This window comes from Passer domesticus, chromosome 1 (assembly GCF_036417665.1).
Source record: "Passer domesticus isolate bPasDom1 chromosome 1, bPasDom1.hap1, whole genome shotgun sequence".
NCBI classification, from domain to species: domain Eukaryota; kingdom Metazoa; phylum Chordata; class Aves; order Passeriformes; family Passeridae; genus Passer; species Passer domesticus.
Genome location: NC_087474.1, coordinates 68579500 through 68603382, shown reverse-complemented (window position 1 = coordinate 68603382; position 23883 = coordinate 68579500). Strand labels below are relative to the sequence as shown.

The 23883-nt window shown below is 36.5% G+C and overlaps 1 long non-coding RNA gene across 1 annotated transcript in view; it reads left to right on the top strand.

Moving 5' to 3' along the window:
* The first annotated feature begins 1840 nt into the window (after positions 1-1840).
* Positions 1841-23883, top strand: part of LOC135301943 (uncharacterized) — a 39641-nt gene continuing 17598 nt past the window's right edge. The window contains exons 1-2 of the long non-coding RNA XR_010363673.1: positions 1841-3328; positions 4004-4121. This is a non-coding gene — a long non-coding RNA (uncharacterized LOC135301943). The remainder of the gene's footprint in view (positions 3329-4003; positions 4122-23883) is intronic.

Here is a 23883-nt window from a genome sequence, read left to right as displayed (position 1 = left end):
CAATTTCATAATTAGGAAGGTGGGACCATCAGTGATTTTCGCAGGAGCAAAAGAAAAGTCAGAAAAAAAGGGAAGTCAAGTTCTGTCTGAAAAGTTCCAGTCCAGAGTAGTTTAATACGGAGGCCAAGGTATGGGATTGTCTTCTTACTCAATCACTGAATTACTTTTTCTTCTAGTGGATTTAATTTATCATTTCTTGTGCTGGTGAGGGCCTAAAGCCTGGGTGGTTCTCACAGTTACAAATTGGACCTAGCCCTAGTCCTGTGGATGCCCAGTCTGTTTTTCTAATCACCAAATTTCTTCTTTTAGCCAAGTCAATGTTCACAGTTTATTGCTTAGAATTGTGATTTTAGAGATTACATGAAGTCATGGGAAGTCTTCTGATGTAATTTAGAATTTATGACTGAAAATTTTGGAATTTTCAACTTTGGATATACAGTGTTCTTTTGAGTTTTCAGAACTTCTGAAGACTGGTACACTCATAACCATTAAGCACTATAATCCTTTGCCTGCATCTTTCATGCTACTGACACTCCAGTTACAAAAGCATGAGTAAATGACTGGAGGAGTCTGATGCTGGTATATTTAAGTCTGAGATTGCTTACCTGAAAGCAGATGACATATCAGAATACTGCCAAATTCTTTTTAAAAATAGTACTGCTGGTATAGAGGGCTTTAACTCTCATAAAATTGGCTTTTCAATCCCTTTAGCAAGGCAGTTATGTTTTCAGCAGTGTTTTTCCGTGGTGAATATTATAATGGGTGTTGTCATTGAGCAATGTTACCAAAATACATATTTACGAATGCAAAGCACACATGTATATGTGTTTGTATGCTGGAGGTAAGGCTTTCATTTATAAGAAGTTTAGTTTCTGTAATCCAATAAGCATTTTCTGTGAGCAGAGAACAAGTTTGATGTTAAACAGTTTTAAAAGAACTTAGTTATAAGATGGGTTTTACTGAAAGAGGCAATATGTTTTTATGCCTCTTTCAATTATGGCCAAAAACTTTTTTGGCTGTGAATGCAATGCTTTATAAACTTGCCTCTAAGAGGAAAATGTGGTCCTCTTCCAGTACATGCATACATACCCTTGAAAAGTGCAATGCTTGCAGTGCCAAGTTTCATTCTTAACATACAGCAACATAAATATTGCTCTCTTCACCCCTATCATTGTGTTATAATTGCATTAGCCTATGTGGTCCAAAGAGTGTTTCCAGTAACAGCAGAAGAAATTTCAAAATAATAAAACTGTCAGTGTTAACAGTGATTCCTGACAAGATTCATGTAAACCTAACTAAAAATAGAGAGAGTTTCACTTGTCAAAAAACAGAATGATGCAAAGTTTGGGATTTTCTGCTTGTCATCAGATTTCTTTCTCACAGTGAATTTAATGATTTTTAAAGATAGACAGTTGTTCTCCTTTTCCCTTTTTCTTTTCCTCCCACACTGCCAAACCTGAGACCAAAAATAGCCTTTTACAATAAATTGAAGGAAACTTATCCTCACTATAAAGAGCTTTCAGTTCTCCTTATGGTTTAAAAATCAAGTCTTTTTCTACGTATTTATTACAAAAATTGAAATTCTGCTATTACTTACTGAGCTTGAAAGAAATGCATGCTCCAATGAATCCTCTATAACATACCTGTTCTTGCAGCCTTGCAAGTAATGACAATAGACTGATTTTGTTTTAAATATATAAAAAAGCCTCTGATTCAAAGAAAGAAGATTCTCAATACTTGACTGGTTTCTAAATAGGCATTTTGAGCCTTAATGGGCATAACATTAGGTTTACACTCTGTCTCGGTGATCTTAAAGGTACTTTGCAACCCAAATGGTTCCATGTGCATTGTTTGTGAGGTCTGAATTTTGAATTGCTGAGAATGGGTGTGCTGCTTGTGATTTCTGTTGTATTGCCTGAGTTCATGAGAACATGGAATTTGACTCTAAATATCTATCACATGGACTCAGCATCTCCCTTAGTTTAAATATCAATAAAGTTCTGTCTGTCTCTACTAAGGAATCTATCAGAGTAAGTATATGAAGGTCATTTCAAATAACTTTTTCCTTTTTAATGATATCTGTGGGATAGCTCACAAGCATTAAAGTAGAATGACATTAAATTCTTCTTAGTTGAAGATGTTTTGCTCATTAAACCAATTCAAATATATAAAAGGAATTTTTTAGTAAGATCTGTTTTGGGGGGAAATCTTACTGAAAATGGAAGGTCTGTACAAATGTGAGGTACAGTGCTTCAGACATATCAATACCAATGGAATGTTAAAAGGTCTTTCAACATGAGGAATAGGTGTTACATGGTAATTTGTTGAAAGATACTACAAATATAATTTGAAAGACATTTAATGGTTGTTCATAGCTCTTAGGGTGTTTTTTGGTTTTGTTTTTTATAAATTATAAGATTGTAACATCTGATATGCATTGAAGGTTATCTAATATTCTCTGTTAATACAGCATAATTGTTCATAATCTTAAGAAACAAGTAGACAAAATGTGAACTGCACATTGAGGTGGATATCATTTGGCTTATAGAACATATTAGATATGCTCCTAAATGACCTTATTTTAATTTCTTATTTGGCTTACCTGATATTTTCTTCATAATTTTAATTACGAATGCATGTGCATATGTGAAAAATGATTGAAATATTTTTGAGAGGGCAAGAACCTAATCTAAGAGCAAAACAGTATAAATAAAATAGAGAAGATATACTGTGCTTTAAATTAAGTCTGTAATGTGCTGTCAGAAGCTTAGGGTAAAGATGATCTGGTGTCTGACTGAAAAAAAAGACAAAAATAGTAAAAAGTTTATCTCCAGTTAAAAGTCAGCTTCTGGACTGGGTATCTCTTCCATAATTGTTGATGACCTTACTAGCATCCAAACCAGAAGATGTTTCTGAATTTTCTTCACTGTTTAAACATCAGCAACACCTTCATCTGTTACAGAGAAAGCACAGAGCACAAATATTGTATTTTAATTGCAATGAAAAAAGGATATATTTACCCTCTTATTCAGCTCATGAGAAAGACTAAATATGAAATTGGGGTATTATCATTGTTTTCATTTTCCCCATCTTTAAATTAGAAATTCAGTTTTGTTTTCTACACTTTTCTGACATGCTCCAATAATTTTGACAGACTTCATGACATTTTGGAGCACAGGTGGAGTAATTTACTGGAAAAAAAACCAGAAAACTTTATGAAGCACTTGATTTTTTTTTTGTTCTCCATAGCTTCACAGAAGGGAGGTTTGAACCATGCTGGACTTCTTTTTACCAAAGAAAACTTGGAAGTTTTCAGTGGAATAAAGAGGTAAGATTTGCATCAAATTCTGAACACGTCATGTTTATTTCCCTAAGGATGTAACATGTGGCTTTTGGCAAGTGTTGTGTCAACAGGCACATGTGTTACATCTTCTGGGGGAATACCCCTAGGAAGAGCCACAGTGGAATAATTTTAAACTTTGGACTAAGGCTGCTTTTATGATGAGTTATTGGATGGAGCTTTGAGTCAGCAGCAACTTGATTTAATATTACTAGATCCTTGGAAATTTTCATAGATTTTAAGATGAGGGCAGCAGAGGGGTCAGCCTCATTATTTCTCCTTGCAACATTCAATGGAACATAGGAGCATTTTGAAGTTGTGGGTTAATTGTTTGGCTTAAAGTGTAATTTATTTTTCAATGCTGAATTAGCAATACTTAGGCATATTATTCATGCTTTAGTAGAGAAAGCAGATTAGTTAAACTCCAGGAATTGAGTTCTTAAAGGTTACATTTTGAAAACAAATGTGTATGAAAGAGAAGGCAAACTATAACAAGACAGAGGTTGTCATTACATGAATTAAGCATCTGTTAGCATTACTACTGAAACTATTGACATTAGCCTGTGATTGCAGGGTTATTTTCTTTACTATTTGATACTCATTCTGATCAGACATCACTTATCCTTCTTTCTCATCTGAAGCCACTTGCTGTTTGTTCCTCAGTTCCAAGCCTGTGTCCCAGAATGGCAATTTCACTGACACAAAAATTAGAAAAGTTTGGGTTAACAGCTGCTTCTCTGCAGATGTATTCAAACAGAAACATGCTTCAATGAATACACTGGTAAGAGATCAAGTTCTAATTATACTTGCTTTTGTGAGTGTGAGGAATTGCGGGCTACGATTCCATGGATAAGTGGCACTGTTTCTTTCTCTACTTAAGCCAATGAATCAAATAAATTTATTATTATTTATTGGAAGGTCTAAAGACAGATGTATGCAGTAAAGCACCTTTGGGTCTGGGAATATGTATTCCTCATAGCAATACAAATGAGTATTTATAAAAATTCCATATGACAGCTGTCAGTTTTCAGGCAGCCACTCTCCTTGAGTCCTTTCTGTCTCATCAGTATAACATAGATAATAATGCTGGAGAATATATTTGATATATAGTTCAGTGTATATAGTAACATGAGCATTGTCCTTCTCAGTTTTGTCAAAAACTGCAATAATTTTCATCAGTACTATAGTACAGCCTATGATCTAAGGACAGAATACAAGTACATGTACAGTACAAGTAGTCGGTGTATGTCAGAAGAGCAAGTCATGGTCTTGCATTGCAATAGGTACCAAAATGCTGGACTCTCAAAGAAACTGCTGCATTTTATTTATTTTATGGTAGTAGGGTTTTTTACCTAGACCAGAGCAAGATTTTTTTTGTTCAACCAGCTTGTGGTAAAAATATGTGTTTAAATTACATTCTGTAATAGGTCCATGTGCAGCAGAAATCTGGTAGTGAAGCATCACTGTGCCAAGGAATGGGGCAACTTGCATGACTTTTACTTTAATCTGTAAACTCCTGTGAGTTTCCAGAACATCTAACACAATTTCTCTCATGTTTTGGAAGTCATGGCTGGTCAGCAATACTCTGAACTCTCTTTTGTCTTTCTATCAGTACCCTACCCCCGTGACATGGAGCACCCTTGCCCCATTTTGGCCATTCATGGGCAGAGAGTCTGCTAATGCTTTTCATTCATTCAAAGGAATTTCACTGTAATGAGGTTTCTGTCAAATGTTAGATGCTGAAATTAACTTTGAAAGGAGTTTGAACATGACTTTATTGTCATATACCAGGAGGACTTTAATGCCTTCTTTGAATTGCATTGGCAGAATGATTTCCAATAACAGTTTCTATTGAAGTTATTGAAAAGAAACTCTTCAATATGTTCATATTATCTTGAAAAATCATACTTTTGTTTTCCTGCCTGTGATATAATAGGAATAAACACATATTTTTAGCAGAGAAAATGAATCAACAGCTGGAAGCTCTGGATACCCATGGTCTTTTGTCATAATTTCTTTTGCATTTAACATGTAGAATGTGATCGGGCTAGCACACCAATATTTTTATTACAAAGTGATGCTACTGACTTGTAGTCAACAAGTTATTCTGAGGTTTTATACTCACACCTCTCTTTTCTCTGCTGTTGAGCCACAGCATTTGCTGTATCTTGAGCAGAGCTGTGAATTGCAATTGTGCCTGGAAGTGTAGGCATTGAACCAAGGAAGAGAGAAAAACTGCCTTCAGATTTATGTAGCTTTTCATATTGGGGGTCAGATAAGTTCCTTCTAGGAAAGTCCATTTTAAAGAATTCCTTTCAAAGCACGTAGGTGAGCTAAGGAGGCCTGTCCTAGACTGCTCTTCAGATTTTTCTTTAAGTTGATGACATTGCAATGTTTCCAATAGAAACAGCACATTTCTCATATAGTATAAACCCAGCTTGCTTGCCTTTACCTGTGTTAGGTGTTCAGTTGCTGATGCAGTGTTTTATATAAACTAACCCTGTAGGGTGGTGTCTATGCTATCATTTTCCTTCTGAAGCCTGACATACACCCTGGCTCACTCTTATGAGAACGAGAGCAGAATCACCTAACACCAGCATCCTTCTTTTTTTTTTTTTTTTTAACAACCAAGCCCTTAGCCCTCTTTTCACTTTGCTTCCATTAGTAGCAAATCCCCCTTGTCCTTTTTAATTTTTAATTACCATTGTCTGTTCACCTTTGTTTTACCCATGACATCTTCAATTTAAACAGTATCAGAGAGGTTGATGTGAACAGTTTTCTTTTCAGCTTAAGTGACTGCAGCTCGTTTAGTTGTTAATTATGCAGGGAGGTTTGCATGGCTGCGGCTGGTAATTTGAATATGCTCCCAATGTCAGGTCTGTGTCTGGACGGCTGAGCTTGTAAAAGGATTATGATGTATATATGGTTCATGGCTAAGAGGGCTAATGAAAGTACCTCATTTAATCAAACACAATTAATTAAATGAACTTATGATATTAACCCATCTTTCCGTGCATGTATAATTTATATTAATTGATCTGCTGCATTGAAGTTGACCAATCAGGTAGGCTGCTGACAGCCTAAGGTAGAAGGAAGTACCATTAGCATTAGTTTGATGCAAACCATAATTGATGGGTCAGTGTGTTTTAGGGATGTAGAAAAAGCTTTGTTAATTGTCATAAGAAGTTCAAATTGATTGTGTCTGCATTAGTACATAAATTTAAATTGATTAATGTTTTGTTCTAAAATTAATGTCTATACTGCATGGGTGATACAATGCTTTATTTATTGGATTCATTAATGCAGTCTCAGGAAAAATAGCGTTGAAGTTAGGTAAGCGGGGATAGATCGTTAAGGATGAGTTCAGTGGAGCCATGTGGGAGACAGCATTCCCACACAGAGCCTGAGCCCTCTTTCACAGAGATGGCCACATGTGAAACACTGTCCAGAGACCATGGAAGTTGGTATTTCATTAAAGCTTTTTTAAAGACATTAGTGACATAGGGGAGGGCATGGGAGGGGGAAGTCAAAACCCCTTATATAAGTGTAAGACTAAGTGCTAAGGAAAAATACAAAGAAAGCCTAGAACTACCTGGTTGTCTTAAATGTGGTTGTCTTAAATGTTGTTAAGTCTCTTCCTAGTCTAGATCAGCGTTGTCCCCAGAATATTTCCTGTAAACCTGTTTTGTACGAGTGCTGCAGCCAGCTTGTAATGTGTCTTCAGCTGAATAGGAAACTGAAATTACACCATAGCAGGTTTGTTACTCAATCATTTTGTCTGTCACTCCTCTGCATTTGCCAGCATCGGGAATGCCATAGGTATTTTGGGTTTGACAGTCACTTTGTTTTAATAAGTATTTGCATTGCATGTGTTTGGTTCTCATGCTGTAGCACAAGATGCTTTGGCATGTTTTATGGAACTGGCAGTTAAATATAATTTTCCTTTCTTTAGCCAGCTTATTATGGCACCTTATATTTCAGTTTACTTTACTTTTGATGTGAAATTTTAAAGGAACAAAGAAGAGTAGAAGATCCATGGAGAAGTCACTTTAATTCATTTATAACCCTTCCTTTTTCTTACCAAAGGAAACTTAACATCTGTTTCTTATAAACTGATTTAAATAGAAAATGTGTAATGCATCCTTTTACCAAATGGTTCTTTCTTTTATTGGAGGAATAAAGCAGTTTGACTGTTCTGCTTTTACTACAGTGCATTCGTGCTCTTAGAAATGGGACATCTCCACTTTTATGAGGGCACAATCTGAGCTTTGCACAGTAGAGAGGAGATATATATATATATCTTCCTCTGCTCTCTTACTGAAGTATGGTATTCTATGTATTATTTACAGACAATTTCCTGGTTCTGTAATGGTTGGTTTATATTCAAATATCACTCCATGTGGTGGCACTAGCGAGTAGCAAACACAGTAATTGGTTCCTGGAGCACAACTCCTTTTGCTTTTAACTTTTTGAGATTGTGTTAATGGGTGCCTTGCACTTGCTTTCTATTGCCAGATTTTAAGGACAGCTATTCAAAGGGAAGTCATATTGTTCTGAGGCAATCGTGATGAAGTGATGAGCTTTGTCATGTGAAGAAATGTCGGCAATACTTTTGACAGTTTGGGCAAATTAAGTTCTTATTACTTGTTTAAATTATGTTTAGTGTTCCTCCTTTTTTTTTTTTTTTTGCAAGCTTTATAACTGCAGCATATCCTACATAAGTGAAAATATACATGCAAACAGTTCTCATATTTCAGGTGAAAAAAGACGGTGCTGTAAATTTTCTTGTTTTGTTTACACCTTTGTTAGAACTCCTCCACAGTATTACAGTTAATTACTACCAAAAGGAACATTCTCTTCAGTGAGCTGGTTTCCCAGCTGAGTGGCTTTTTGCTTTGCAAAGATTTTGCACTAATAATGCATGAATATTTGACCCAGAGCCAACAACAAGTGAAAAAACTCCTGCTGTGTAGAGAAAGGCATGAACAGCTCTCCTTTGCCCTCTAAGAGCAAAGCGAATGGAAAATAAAATAGAGAAAATTTTCCACTTAAATAATATGATAATTCAGAACTAGTCTCAGTGCTACCACATGATGCACTGGAAAAGAAAAGCACTGACTGCAGGCATCTTGTGTCAGAGCAGGGCACCTTGGGAATCACTGTCTTAAACTTACGATACTTTTCTGTCATTTTTCTAAAATCACAGTGATAAAAAGGAAAAGGTGTGTGTGTTATTCATGTGTGTGCTTTAGGATGGGAGGGAACACGCGTGTAAGTCTGTGGAGGGGAGAGGGAGGTTGTCTTAGTTCTACAGCAATAATATTGCTTTAGCTTTTCAGCCCTGTGAATGGGTCACAGATGTTCCAGGGTAGAAATCAATGTTATTTTTTTAAAAACATTTAATTATTACCAGAACACAGTGTCTCTTGGAGCAATGATTTAGTTAATTGTGTTGTAGTTTAGGTTGCAGCCAGAGCTGTACTCTTTGTTTATGATAGTGTTATTTGTACTTAAGTACAGGAGAGGTAGGAGAGCAGATAGCTGGCTGCCTTTTGAAACATACAGTGAACCCAGGATGGCAGAGGAGCTATTACAAAAAAAAACCCCAACATTGGAAACAGAAGGACAGTGAGATGAGTATTAAATAAGGAGGGAATTGCCCATGTCCTTCTCAGGTCTTGCCGTCAGATCTGCTCCTTGGTTTGCCATTGGTGTGGGCTGAGAATGTTAATTCTTGACCAGCTATGGAAAAGAAAACTTTAAGAAAGATTACTAAGCCTGTGTCCAGTGGCTTACTTGTAGGTTATTCCCTCTCCCTGAAACATTGTGAAAATCCATGAAGTGGGCTGGCCATCCTCAAGTCCATTTCAAGGGTTCTGCCATCAGTAGGTGTCACTGCAGCCAGACAGAAACAATACACACAAGGGGGGCACAAGTTCACCTCATCATGAAAAACCAAATCTACACAGCAAAATCATACTGCCTCTAGCACATGGCAGAATTTATGTAATGATGTGGAGACTTAAGTGTAGAAAATAAGTCAATACCACTCTACTAAAAAGCTTGTTGCTTAGTGAAAAAAAAAAACAAAAAACCAAACTTTTTCCTCATTACATCCCAAAATACTTTTACTGGGATCTGTAGATAGGGTAGTATCATATTCACCTTAGGTAAATGGAAAAACAGTTATTTAAAAAGTAATAAAACTATTTGTGTGTAATATAAAGAGGTATGAGTGTTATTTCAAAATAAAATGACAGTGTCATCTTGAGACAAAATAATTCTCGTCTCTTATCTAACTAAAGCCACAACTTGAGTTTGTAGTCATAAAAAATACCAGAAAATGTTAGGTATTAGTAGGAGAATATTAGGCATTAAAATATTTAGTCACAGAACAGCACCATATTCTCTAACCTTTCATAGTATAGAGCTGGCTTAGAATCTGTCTAAGCGCAAAAATGTTATATTATAGTAAATCAAGAAGAAAGTGATGCATCACTATTAGCAAAGTAAATTAATTTTAACTGACTCCACACAGAAGAAAAGTATCATAGAGGAAATAATCTAACATATTTGCTAGTAACATAAAATATTTCTGCAGGGTCTGGGGTTTTTTTTATTATTATTGACAATTCTTAACATTAGTGTCAAAAAGATTAAAAAATTCTCTAAAACCACATGATTTCCTCAAACACTAACCAGCCTCTTAAGCTATCTTTTGATTATCATTCCAGTAGGGTAAATGTAACAGGAAAACACTAATCAGAGTTAAAAATGGTAAATGAAATTGGAGTGTTCTGAAGTTTCAGTTCATAAATAATATAAAACTAGATTTCTTCAGTTGTGCATTTAAAACACCAGTTCATTCTTAGCCAACTGCTAGCATTTTAAAGAGTGCACCCTTATATTAAAATGCTTACAGTACTGGTTTGTTTTTGCACAGAAAATAAGATCTCATTGGTTTAGAATTGCATGTTCAGTCAATACAGAGAAAGAAATATTCCCATTTTTTTCATTTCTAACCCACAAAACTGGGATGGAAAATAAAGGATTAAGCTAAATCTGATAATTTAATATGGCATTTATTTGTACTGTCTCTTACTGTTGTTTTGAGATGTAGTTGTACAGGTATGTAGAAAAAGCCTGGATTGTTTGACAGAAGCATATGTCCTCTGCACAGAGAAGACTGCAGAACCTTAATTAATTAGAATGATTTATTTCAGGGGATGGAAATGAAGTAGTTAGGTTAGTATTTAATGCTCTTTAATATGAAAATTTTAGATCCGCTTCTGAGCCTTGTGTAATAAGAGTTTAATCAGGCAAATCATTGACCATAATCAGATAACCAAAATGAGCTCTTTCTCTCAGTACCTATTTCCTTTAGGACTCTGTCATTCTCCTGTCTGGACAGTGATTCAGCAGTTCTGATCCACCTGGCTAGCAATATTTAATTAAGAAATATTTTTACTGAGTTATCAAAGACCTTTATCTATGACACCAGGTTTTTTTAGTGTGTGTGCATGCAAGCACTGACTTCAAATATACATTTGATATGAGTTACATGCAACAAAAAAATTTTCAATTGCAAATGAACAGCTGATAAGGTACATTCATCCAAATTTGTGGAAAAATGAGGATTAATATTGCTAAGTACTGAACGCTTCTTTAAAACACGAATCGGCGTTACTTTAGAAAAAATCCCTAGTCAAAGAGAACATGCAAATGCTTTGCTCCTTGTGGTTTTATAAACCCTATAAAGCTGATCTCCATGTGCATATTAATGGCTCCACTCTGTGTGGGGGTGAACACTACACCTTCCTCATTTCATTCGTTAGGGTGATTTAGGTGCTGGCACGGAAGGCTGGCTTGCAGGCTGCTGCTGCTGCTGCAACTCTGGAGCTGCGACTGCCGCCTGAAGTTTGTCTGTATTAATGTTCCCAACTATCATACCTGAAGCAAAAGAGAAAGTGAGATGAAAGAGATTAGTTCTATGTCTAAAAATTGGTTATCTGTAGTGTTTCATGAAATTTGCCCCGAAGGGAAACTTCCTGGATAGTTTTCTTGTTACTTGACACAATTCAGGCAGAATCATATTTGTTCCTTTGTCATGTTACTTTAGCATGGTGTGTTGAGTAAAGTGAACAGGTGCCCTCTTGTATTGATCAGCTATCATGGCAAGGAGCTATTATTAGATTTTGAAGGGGAAAGAGAAGGGTTGAGAAATGAAGAGGAGAAAGTGGGACAGGTTATTGATGATGGTAATAACTGTGCTCACTAGTCTCCAAACACCGGAGCTGTAAAGTTGACCAGATGAGGAGATCAGTATAGATATGTTGAAGGGAAAAGACAACATGAAGAAGTATGGAGCATAGCTTCTTACCTGGCAGAGTTATTAAAGTTCATTGAAGGAAGATGAACTGTTTCAATATGTTAAACACTTGAGGCTGTTAAGGGAGAGCTGCTGTCACAGTAAGAGGCATTGCTTAAGTTTGCTTTTTCTTTTTTTTTCTTTCCCTTGCTCCTTCCTTCCTTTCTGAATTTTTTTTTAAATTTGAGATTATTGCTGTTCCTGTTTTGATGTACGCTAGATAACCATGCAGAAGTTAAAAAGTGAACAAACGTAAAAGGTAAACTGATTCCTTTGAACAGGACCTATTGCTCATTTTATCTGAAAGCTGACTTCATGGTGTGAGTTTCACAAAAGCATAGGGTTAATTAGCATCAGCGTATGAGTAGAAATAGAGTATGCATATATATCATATTTTGCTGCTACATTAATTTGTTCAGTAAGATATCTTCTTCAGCTACAGCTTTGTTGTAGACAAACCACTGCCATAATTTAGAAGCCAAGTATGCTGTGTTACATAGCTTAATGTATAATGAGATGCTCTAGCCAGCAGACACTCAAAATAGACCCAACACGATTCAGAATATGCTACTTTTGCCCAAACAGTTCCTCTAACATAATTAATTTGGTGGTAATAAAAAGCAAAAATATAATTCTGCTTTATGCTTGATGGTAAGAAGTGCATTAAATTAAGAGACAGTGAACTCTCAACAGTAAATTTGACTTGAGGGTTAAATTCTCTGTTCTACTGAAAGGTCACCACATGATTCAATGTTTTTAATCCTTCCAGAGTGTAATGATATTTTAGGGGATGTTTGCAAGCATATATCAGGGTTGTCTGTACAAAATCACATTTGATTTCAACACATGGAGAAGGGATGTTTCCTCCATTGTGTATAAAGCATGTGTTAATTTAAATTCTATCATTGGAAATTGCTTTACATATATTCTGGAACAGAATATAAATTGCAACCATTGAAATGTATATAGTTTCACTGCAGACAGAAAATAATTATTATATTACTCCACTGACTACCAGCTCACATCCAAAAATAAGTTTATCTTCTTCAGGGGTTCCCTTTAGTTTTGCTGGAATTAGTAAGACATGCAAGTTTAAGAAGGGAAGAAACTGTTTGGGCATTTTAGACAATCCCTGTGTAAAGAAAATGGAAATTTGGCTGGCTATGGCTTTATGTACTCGGTGGAATGCACCTCATACAAGGATCTTAGAGAAACTGCTGTTGGATTGTTGTTTGCCATATTGGAGTGGGACATGTAGTGCAGGAAGTCTTAGTGCAGACTTTGAAAATGACATTGCCGCGTTAGTGGGGCACTGCACCTAATCGCATAACTCCTGCCTTCATCAGGAGTGATCATTTGGGCATAGCACCCTACAGGTTCCCATTTGGAAAGTATCACTGGGAACATTCTGTCAAAAAATTGTTTCCTTTTGATACCCATCTTGAAATACCCTTCAGTCACCCAATGGGAATGGGAGAAGCTATTAAAGATCAGTCCATATATACATACGTATGTATATATACACACATTAAATCTGCATTTAATTAAACATGGATTATGGTTGGCTCATTGCAAAAATGTATTTCAAAACAAACTATTTCTTTAAGTAGTGCATTTACCATAGAAATCTACTTCTCAGTTTGAGTCAAATTCACTAAAGAGCTACTGATGGAAATGGTTTTTCGAAGAGCGCATTTCTGGCTTCACCACAATGTCACAAGATTTGTGCATGTTTCCTCGTTTAATTCATTTGCCCACTGCTTATGGTAACTGTCCATACTGTAGCACTTCTCCCTCTTAAACTCTCCCCTTTAAAGCGGGGAGGTAATATAGTCCGTATGCTAAAGAGTTATTTTCCTTGCAGATTTTCGTATAGGTTGAAATGTAGGCTAGAAAAAACTGACATAACCTTTTCTGAGAAAATCATCTGCTTGGTCTGATGCAGTCACACTCAGCCAAGGACATCACACACACACTGGTGGTGGAGCAAAGTAGGGTGTGGTTTATGGTTTATGAAGAGGAGCAGTATGTCAGCTTTCTCAAAGACATTCATCTGCAAATGACCATTGGCTTAGACGTTAGGATACTTTTGAAGAGCGGCAAAAATAAACTCTTGCCCACTTTTTGATTCACAGTAGATTTCTCAGAAATTCATGGGGCAACAGAATGAGGCCATCCTTCTGAAAAACAATGGGAAGATTTTTATTCCATACCCTACTTAAATATATGCAACACAGAGTAGCTACAACAGGGAGAATGACTGTGCCTTTTCTCACATTACTCATCATATTTCCATCACATTGCTGTCCTAGAAGGATGTCCCCTTTAACAGAAAATGATTGAACATGAGTTTCCTTATCCTGGGTTAATATTCCCACTAAGCATCCAATGAAAGGAAATGAGAAAGGTCTCCTGTTTACCATGTCCCACAAGGCATACTTTATCTCATTCTCTTAGCATCTAGCCCTCCAATATTTGAGGAGAAAGGGAGGAAAAGTAGTTGAATCCTGCTACTAGCATGTATTAGTTCATTTCAGAATAAATACACTTTTATTCAGGAACAAGTCCTTGATGAGGTCCATCAAAAACAGAAAAAACCCCACTGCTGCGGTCTTCAATTCTTGGTGTTGCTTGTGGTGAGGTGGACAGTTCACACTGTGTCTCAATCATCAGGGAAAGAGGACATGCCCTTTCTTCCAGTCCATGCTGGGTGCAACTCAGCAACATGGAAAATGAAGGTGCATGTGGCTCACACTGCAAAATGAAATTACTAATCCTGCTGCACCTATTTACAGAAGGTGTCTTGGGCTGACAAAGCACTAATGTCTAAATGGAGCATTTGCTGGAGAAGCAATGAGTCATTCATACAGAAAGGAAGCAGATTCTCCCACACAATACTGTAGTAACTACTGTCTCTTAATGGAAAACCTGCAAGTTCACTGTCTATACTGGAATGATTGGACCAAATTTCTGTATTTCTGTCCACAGCAGCCCAAGGAACCATTGTGTTAGTTTTGTTTTGTTTTGTATCCTGAGCAGGCAGCAGCTGAGAGGAAAGTTTTATATTCTTTTAATCTTACTGTCACATAATTGGTGTGTTTGATAGGAGTAAAGAAATTCTTGTGAAATACATCATATGATCATTTTCTTAACATCCCACCTCAGCAATAATGCTCCTCATTCCCCCATTCCTTTTTCACACCTCACTAGTGACTAAAGTCTTTTAAATTCTTCCTTTTATATAAAATTGCCAGCAATTTCATAGGTGCTCATGGATTTCTCATTAAAAAGTCAGTACTTTCATCAAGTTGTAGTTTCTTCATGATTTTTTTTCTTCCTCCGTTTTCAACTTTTTGTTTAGTTTGATTTCATTTGTAATTTGTCTTAGAAATATGATTCACCTCTGTCACTCTGAAAGAAACTGGTGGTTGCACTGTTCAATGATGCAAAAAAGAAAGGATTTCCACATCAAGGGAAATATAATTTCCACTGTAGTGAAGCCTCACATCTAATCCATTGTTGGTTTACAATTATGCCCTAAGCTCTGACCAGCCTGCAAGTGGGCATTGTGCCATTTAAACTATAGGGTAATATTGCAGGCAGCCAAAAATCTGGCTTCACCATATTTCTTGAGAGAACAATCCCAGCTCAGAATATTCCTATTTGTCTGAACTCAATTTATTCATGCACGTGCTGATGTACCATTAAAGACAGTGTGGGAGATGACAAAGCAAAAGATCGTAAGAGCCAGACAGAGGAGAGAAGTGATGCCTTCTTGTGGATCTGTAGAACAAACCTGAAGTACAATTTAGAAGGAAAGTTCTCTGAAGAGATTTCCTATCTTGCTTCCCATGGAAGGAAAGGTGGAGGTTATCTTAGTTCCTAAAGGGATGCTCTCCCTGGTGCTGCCTGGAGACTTGTCCAGCCATTCTGTTTGGATGAGAAGCAGACAAGAACAGCTGGTACATACCCACAGCCCATTTCCTCTGCTGCCTTTTGGACCTGCCAGACTGGCCTGCAGCTTCCAAACACCTTTGAATTCTGCCCTTACCTGCCCACCTCTTCATGGAGAAAAAGTAGCTAAAAGTTATCTTTTGAAATACCTGATGTAGGTCAGCACTTGTCACATCTTAACAGGGTAGAAGGAGGGTAAAAGTGGTAGTGAGGAATAATACATGAAATTTCAAAGGCTGTTGGGAATGCTGTGCTTACACGTATGGTGCTTCCATTACCTCAGTCCAAAGAAAAGAATGGGGAAATAGGGGTGAAAACTCATGGAACATTACTGTCTATTTAAAGCTCCAATTCTGTGCTAACTAAAAAAAGGACATACAAGCTGCTGATGCTGCAGCTATTATTATTTAGAGCAGTGAAAAACTGCAGCTCTTGCATGGGCTGGTACACATAGTGATAGGAGAAAAAAAACAAACCCACAAACCAAAACAAGATTAGAGTTTGAAACAGAGGTATAATTGCCTGAGCATTTTATTTCCTTGGCTCTTTTGGTTTTGAGGGTCCAAACTCCTCTCTTAAAATCAGTAATTCCTCCCAAGAATGAAGAATTCTAAGACACTGCTACAGCAATTTTACTAGGTAAAGACCCCTTGCTACCTCAAAGCAAGAACTTTCCTTCTCTGTCATTTCACATTGCAATGGAGAAATTTTGCCACTATACAGGCAGTAATACAGAGTTCCATAGCTCCTCTCCTAACATTTCACAGTTCTGTCAAGTAGCACCTCTGCTGCTATACTCCTCAAACAGAAGATAATCTGCTGCCCTTGTGATATTCAAAGGCTGAGAGTGGTGCTGGACTGTGCTGCCTTGCAGTGACATATCGTAGTCCAGACTACAAAACTGATGCTTTCAAACTGAAAGTACCTAACCGAGAAAAGGCATTTACAACTCAAAACTGTAAAACTACTGCCTTAACTTTATGTTTTTCTAAATAAACTTTATTAATTCTGCATCTCATTCCTTTTACCCTCCTCTCCTTCACTCCACTTTTCTTACCCATAAATTATTTGCTAGGCTGATTGTTTCAAGTTCTATTGATATTATTGATATTATTTTAAAAAATTATGGGTAATAAAATGTACTTACTCTGTGACCAAAGTCAAATATTTTTCTCATCCAGAGAGGTGTTCCAATGCAAGAAAAGTGACTTCACATGGCAATATTTCCTTTGAGAGACATGCTTGAGTCCTTCCCCAAAGAGGACAACCTGTTTCGCACACTCAGAGAAAGCTCTAGAGTAGATTGACTAGGCAAATTTCCATTTATCACCATTTAGCTGGTTCACACAAGCAGCATCTTCAGCTGTTGTGAATTACATGTAAGCTCAGACCTTTACCAAAAAGATGTGTATGGCTGGTCAAATGAACCTGGTCACCTGATGATTTTCATCAGTTTTATGAGAGAAAATATTGCATAGCAGCTGTCTCTAGCTGTTTATGTGTTTCTCTCATATACTTTTGTAGCAGTTACTGTATATGGTTGCTCTATTAATCTTTCTATATGAACAGTTCCTTTGTTTAATTAAATTGGACTCAATGAGGCAGTGCATGGTTCTCTGATAAGCTCATTCATCTTTATTTGATTCTTTGCTGACACATTAGTTGCCCTGTGACACAGGTTAAGTCATTGAGTGGCCATTACCTTCTCGTTTACTCTCTCATGTTACTCCTAACCACCTTCCTGAAGTCAAATCCAGATGATTTGTGCCAATTTCATGGGGGCACAAACTGGAACATCCGATAACTTTCTACATGGCTGACTTTATACAATCTTGCTTGCACATCTCAAGCTGCTATGTCTGTCAAAACACAATTTTTTTCCCCTCCTCCTTATGGGCTTTGATAGAGCTATGAGTACTAGAGGTCTCAATTATAAAATGTCATGACACTGCCGCACAATTTTTTACAGTAATTTCACAGTGTCACTTTGTGATTATTTCAGGATAGCTTTGAACCATGACTGAAATGAATTGTGGCCCTTAGTGTATTGGGTGATACAAATTGTGAGCTGGTGTGACAGAGAGGCAAGCATTGTTAGGAATAAACTCCATGTGAAGAAAGGGAAGCATGTATTTTTTTCAGAAATAATACAAAAAAATCAAGCAACAAAAGGGAGGCAGGGAAAGGAAGTGAAAGAAGAAAGAATTAAACATTTGCAGCAAAGAAAGTATCAGCTGCACACCTTTAATTCAAATGATCTCTTAGCTCAAACTGGGGCTTTTCCAGTCTCATAGAGTTGAAGTCCTACCTGGAATTCTGCAATAAACTTCATCAAACTCTGTCATGATGCAGAGAAATGTGTTCCATGTGCTTCACCAAAAAAACAAACAAAAAACCCCACAAAAACAAAACCAAAACAAAAGAAAACAAAAACAAACAAACAAACAACAACAACAAAAAAAGACCACCAAAACCAACTCCTTTAAACTGTCAGACTTTTTAAAATATGTAGTGAAGAGTCAGATAAACATCTTACCAGGAAAATATTGGTCCTGGCAGACACTCCTGTCATTTTACAATACATTTTTCAAGTACCTTTAAAGCAGAGTTATTCACACAAAATGAGGGAATTGGGAGATCTTTGCAAGTGTCTGTCTCAGCCACCTCCTTGGCTGAAACAGTGAAGGCAAGGAGGATGCTTCCCAGAGACCCAGACTTGTGAGGAGGTGGAAAAGAGAAAAGGCTTGCCCTTCTACCCTGTGAGTCACTGGAGTGCAGTTCAGCAGAATGTGTAAATAAACGTTGAACCTCTGCAAACCTAGTGTCCTCAAAATGTGTGAAAAAGCAACAACAAATCAACATCCCTACACTAAAAGAGGGATTATTTTCCTTTTAAACCAGTGTTTTCAGCATGGTTCTGGGAGAATCAAAAGCTTAGGAAAGGAAAGCAAGGAACAGAAAGTGTGGAACAAAGATGTTCCCTGAAACCCTTCTAGACTTCTGAAATTTGCTTAAGTTAGATTGGATTTGTGCTGCAACCCAGGGGAAGCTGCAGACCATTTTCTTTAAAATCAAGAAAAGGCAGGAAATGTTGTCAAACAATTTTTTTTTTACAATTGAAGTCATATTTCAGCTAAAACACAGACTAAATGTGTAGTTATTTTATTGATTACCATGTCTTTGAAATCTTTGGTCAAAGCTTTATATTTTACATGAACTCTTACTATTCATCTATTGTAAAGTTTATAATGGCCCATGACACACTGGAAATAACACACTGGAACTAACACTCATTTTACCTCAAAATTCAACAGCAATTCAACTATTTTGCAGAAAGAATGGCAAAATCTAGTAAGAAAAATCCTATCAAAATTACTTGATATTCAGTTTGATTCATTTTGATGTACAAAATAATTTACAGGGTCCATGTATGTATTTTAGCTCCTGTCTTCTAAAGCCTGGAGCACAATAAGCTCAAGTAGCTCTCTGCAAGGGAACTTGAGGGCTGATCCTGTATCTGGTCTGTGTTTGGGCCAGTTCAACCAACTGGTGACATTATGGACTTGTTAGTATTTTACTTTGCTAACTTCAGTGTTAAGCAATACATTTTTTAATGCAAAAAATAAACTGTAGTTTGTGGAGGGGTTTGTTGTTGTTGTTGTTTTTTTGTTTGTTTGTTTGGGTTTTTTTGTTTTTCTTTTGTTTTGTTGTTTTGGTTTTTTTTTGTTTTTTTTTTGGTTGGTTGGTTTTTTTGGGTTTTTTTGCCAGCTCTTTTACTTTCTCCCTTTCTTTCTTTCATAGAAACATCGAATGGCTTAGGTTGGAAAGGACCTTTCTCACTCTTTTTTTCTTTCCCTTTTTTGAAATCTACCTAACACTGATGAATCTCCAGAACATTTCTTTTGTTTGTTTATGTCATGATTTTCTTGCTCCTTGTTTTTATGCAGTGAGAAGCATTACACCAAGTAAAACAAAAACAAAACAAAAATTGATCGTATAAATGACAGGTAACACAAGGCACAAGGTTGACAGCAAATGTTAAAAGGAATTTAAAAAAAGCTTTTATCTCTTCTCACCTCCCATAGTGCATGTCTGATGTAATGTAAAGTACAACACACTTGTTGCCAGCAAAAATGGCCATCTCATTTAGTCTGTATTGCTGTGTACTTTCACTCAGCACCTATAACATTACTTTATATTGCAGGTTCAAGCATTTTTATGTTAGGTAGAACAAGGATAACCTTCTTGCATCTAAAACTCCTGTACAATCTTACAAGAAAACTCAATTAATCAATTAGAATACTTTACTCAAATTACTGGGGAATTACGTGCCTCAGTCACTGAGAAGCGTTGGAACTTGCAGTGCATTACAGCAATTAAGAATACTTAATTTCCAAATGGCACAAGTGAACAAAGTGTGAGTCATGGTGAACGTTTACTCCTTAAAAGCCATCAGTGCTAATGGTTTTGTAACCTTTGTAAATTTAATATGGGCTTCATTTATACAACAGTGAAACCCACGTCAGGATGGTGTAATATTACTGCTCATATGCACTGAGCTTTATGCAGCCACACACTTAATTGCATAAATAATAAAGATAGGTTTTGGGTTAGGCATCCGCTTACACTAGTTTTGTGAGCAGATATGATCACTCTCTGCTATCACACTCTAAGAAGTGCACTTAAGGCAATCAATAAGTAATGATTCATAACATTTTTTTTCCTCAGTGAAGTTTTGAGAAGTAAAGATTAGGCCAAGAAAGCAGAATATTTTTAGTGCATTTTTGAAAGGATATTTTACCCCTGTCTGTGTGTTTGAATAGCCCTTTTAGAGTTTGTCTCTCCAAGGAGCTGTTCTTTCTCACTTTTTTGGAGAAAAGATTGAGATCATAAACCCAAGAAGGGTATAGATTTATTTTCTTTTGCAGCCTTCAGTGGGAACATCCATAGGCAAATCCAAAGGGCCACCAAAGAGATTACCAGCAGTGCAGTGGTAGGATGTGGGCAACCAGAGTAATTTTCAAGCTGGGATTTTGGGACTGAAGAGAGATCCTGCATTCCCCTCTAAAAAAAGTAAGCCCTGCAGTCAGTGAGATTATGACCACACAGATTCTATAGTCTGGGGTGATTCCTAGAAAGATTTTGTCCCTACAACTTGCTGCTTTTGCTAGAAGAATGATCTTTTATCCCAACTCGCTTAACTTGCAGGTGTGATCTCTTTGATTTTGTTTCATTTTCTTCCTTTCCTTTTTGCTGCATTCAGCACATTGAATTGACTAGTGATGTTTTGAAAAGGGGTGACATATTGTGAAAAAGCCTGTAGTGATGGTCAGTGCTGCAGATTGAATTGAGAGCTGGGGATAAAAAACATAGCGGCAAAATGTGTAGAGCAGGTAAGTTGCATGCAGAAGAGTTACAGATCCTCTCACAGCATTGGGACCCTACAAGATTTCAGTTTCTGAAATGATTTCCAAGATTTACTGTTTGCTTCTTTAGCCTAGCTGTGACCTTCTCTCTTCTTCTCTCCCCCAGAATAAGAAAACTTCTATTTTATTTCTTTTCCACAGGAAAGGGGTTTTTTTTCTTCCATAGAAATTCAAATCTAGGAAAGTATCACTAATTTTGGTGAAGTTAGACAAAAAACTAAGCTGAATCATACCATGTCTAAACCACAGTGAAAATTTTTTAGCCTCTCCAAAGAGCAGCCAAGGTCAATGAGATGAGGTGAGAAATATCCCTCAAGGTGCTTTTTCAGCTGATACACAAATAAAACAAAAGGCAATTGTCAACAACAATCCTGAGAAAATTAGGATATTTATTATGCATTTTTTAAAAATAAGCAACCAATCATCATTAAATGTGTTGATGTTCATTACAATTAAATCAGTCCTAGTTAATTCATTAAATATTAATATGGAATTCAAATTCAATTCCATAGGAATTATAATCTGGCAATTAATTAACATATTAAAATTGAGAAACATTACCTGTCCCTTCCAGGCAAAAATCTTTTTTAATGAAAATCTTTCAGGGAACGAATAAAGGAGTTTGTTTGGTTTTTTTTCAGCGGTGGGAGAAAAAAATTTCACAAATTGTCAGAGTATTTCCTTTCTTTCTGTGCTTGAAAGATATTTTCAGATATTTTTTCCATAAAATGTCTTTATACCAGGATGAGATTTTTTTTTTTAATAAAACTGAAAAAAATGGGGCAGTCATCTGGTGTTTTTAGAAGAAAACACTTTATAATCATAATAATCTATATTCAAGGTTTCGTTCTAAAAAGGATGGAAATGGTAACCTTTTTTGAATTGTTTTCACCATTTTCACTATTTTAAAAGATTAAAATTCCTGTCACCAAGAGTTTAATATAACTATGTTATAATCATATCCTTCACTAACTCCTATTTTCGTCTTCAATTTGATAATCATAACATTTCCTCAATTTCTTGTAAAACTATATGGCAGTCTAATAACCCTCATGCACTGAAACATTTCTGTGCATGAATGAAGAGAAAAAGAAATTACAAACAGTGGACTGCAGAAATCCAGCATGATGTTCTTTGAATGAAGCCTTGAGAGTGTGAAACCTTGCCCCGTGTGTCATGACTCTCACAGCAGTGTACAGCAAGGACAGGGATACCTGGTGCTTTGTACCCTCTGCCTCAGGTACATGGAAGAGCTTGTTCTATTAATTGCCTGACTGCTGGCATGACCTACTGACAGCGTTGCTCTTTGGGAGGAACAGTTTTATGCCACTGACTTAAAAACTTTAGAGGTAAAAATACACATAAATCACTGGCAAGTTTGGGAAACGTAGCACATGTTCTGCCAAGTGAAGAGCTGCACAGGGACCTGGGAGAGAGCGTGGCAGGGCAGCTGACCCCAGCTGGGCCAAGGGATATTCCAGGCCACAGAATGTGATGACCAGCACACAAACTGAGGGTAGCTGGCTAGAAGGGGCTGAGTGCTGCTGGGAGATGGGCTGGGCATCAGTCAGCGGGCAATGAAGCAGTTGAATTGTGTATCACTTGTTTCTTATGGCTTTTAATCCTTACATTCTTTCTTTCTTTTTATTGTCTCTCTTGTTCTTGTTCTTGTTCTTGTTCTTGTTCTTGTTCTTGTTCTTGTTCTTGTTCTTGTTCTTGTTCTTGTTCTTGTTCTTCTTCGTCTTCTTCTTCTTCTTCTTCTTGTTTTTCTTCTTGTTCTTGTTGTTCTTCTTGTTCTTCTTGTTGTTGTTGTTGTTGTTGTTCTTCTTCTTCTTCTTCTTCTTCTTCTTCTTCTTCTTCTTCTTCTTCTTCTTCTTCTTCTTCTTCTTCTTCATTATTATTATTATTGTAATTGTTCTTATCTCAGCCTGTGGGTTCTACTTTTTTTCTGATTCTACCAGCCATCCCACCAGAGGGGAGCATGTGTTTGAGCAGCTTCATGGTACATGGTGGCTGAGGGGTGGTTACCCCTGGTGTTTTTAGCTGATGGTCATTTCTGGTTGCAAATTGAAGCAGTTAATTTTGATGAATCTAATCAAGTGCTATTCTTTATTATTTATGTTCTTTATGCTATATGAAAATATCATAGCAAAAACATTTTTTAAATCATACTGGAGAATGCTGGAGGTGAATACATGTTTATCCTATATGTTAAAATATAGCTAAATTTTGCATATTGATATATAATGAAGAAAATGGGCTACTGAGTTGATTTTTTTTTCCTTTGGGAAAGTTATGAGTAAGAAAAAAGGAGTAGGACACTTGTCACCTCGTTCCAACTCATTTGAAAACTCAGTAAGATTTTTGCCGTTTTTATTAACCATAGGACAATGTCCTAAAGGTGTCATCTGCAAGATATAGTAATCTGCCTATTCTATATGTTCTAGTTCAGTTCTACTCCACATTTTTTCTTCTACTTTAATCTTCAAAACTTTGGTATAATTTGAGTGCCCAGCTTAGACGGATGATCATAGTATCTAGTATCTAGTAAGAGCCTGATTACGCAGTGGACATTAATATTTTTCTTTAAAAAATATTGACATACCATTAGTTGTGATTGTAATTCTTGTGTCATACCCTTACAAGTAATATATTTGGATTCCAAGAGCCAAATAACTTCTTAAATTGTTTGTGTGGAAAATATTTAACACTCTATAGAAAGTTAGAATAGATTACTCCTCTGTAAATCAGGTGTTAGTTCTTTATATAAAATGGAGCTGTTTAAGCAATATCAC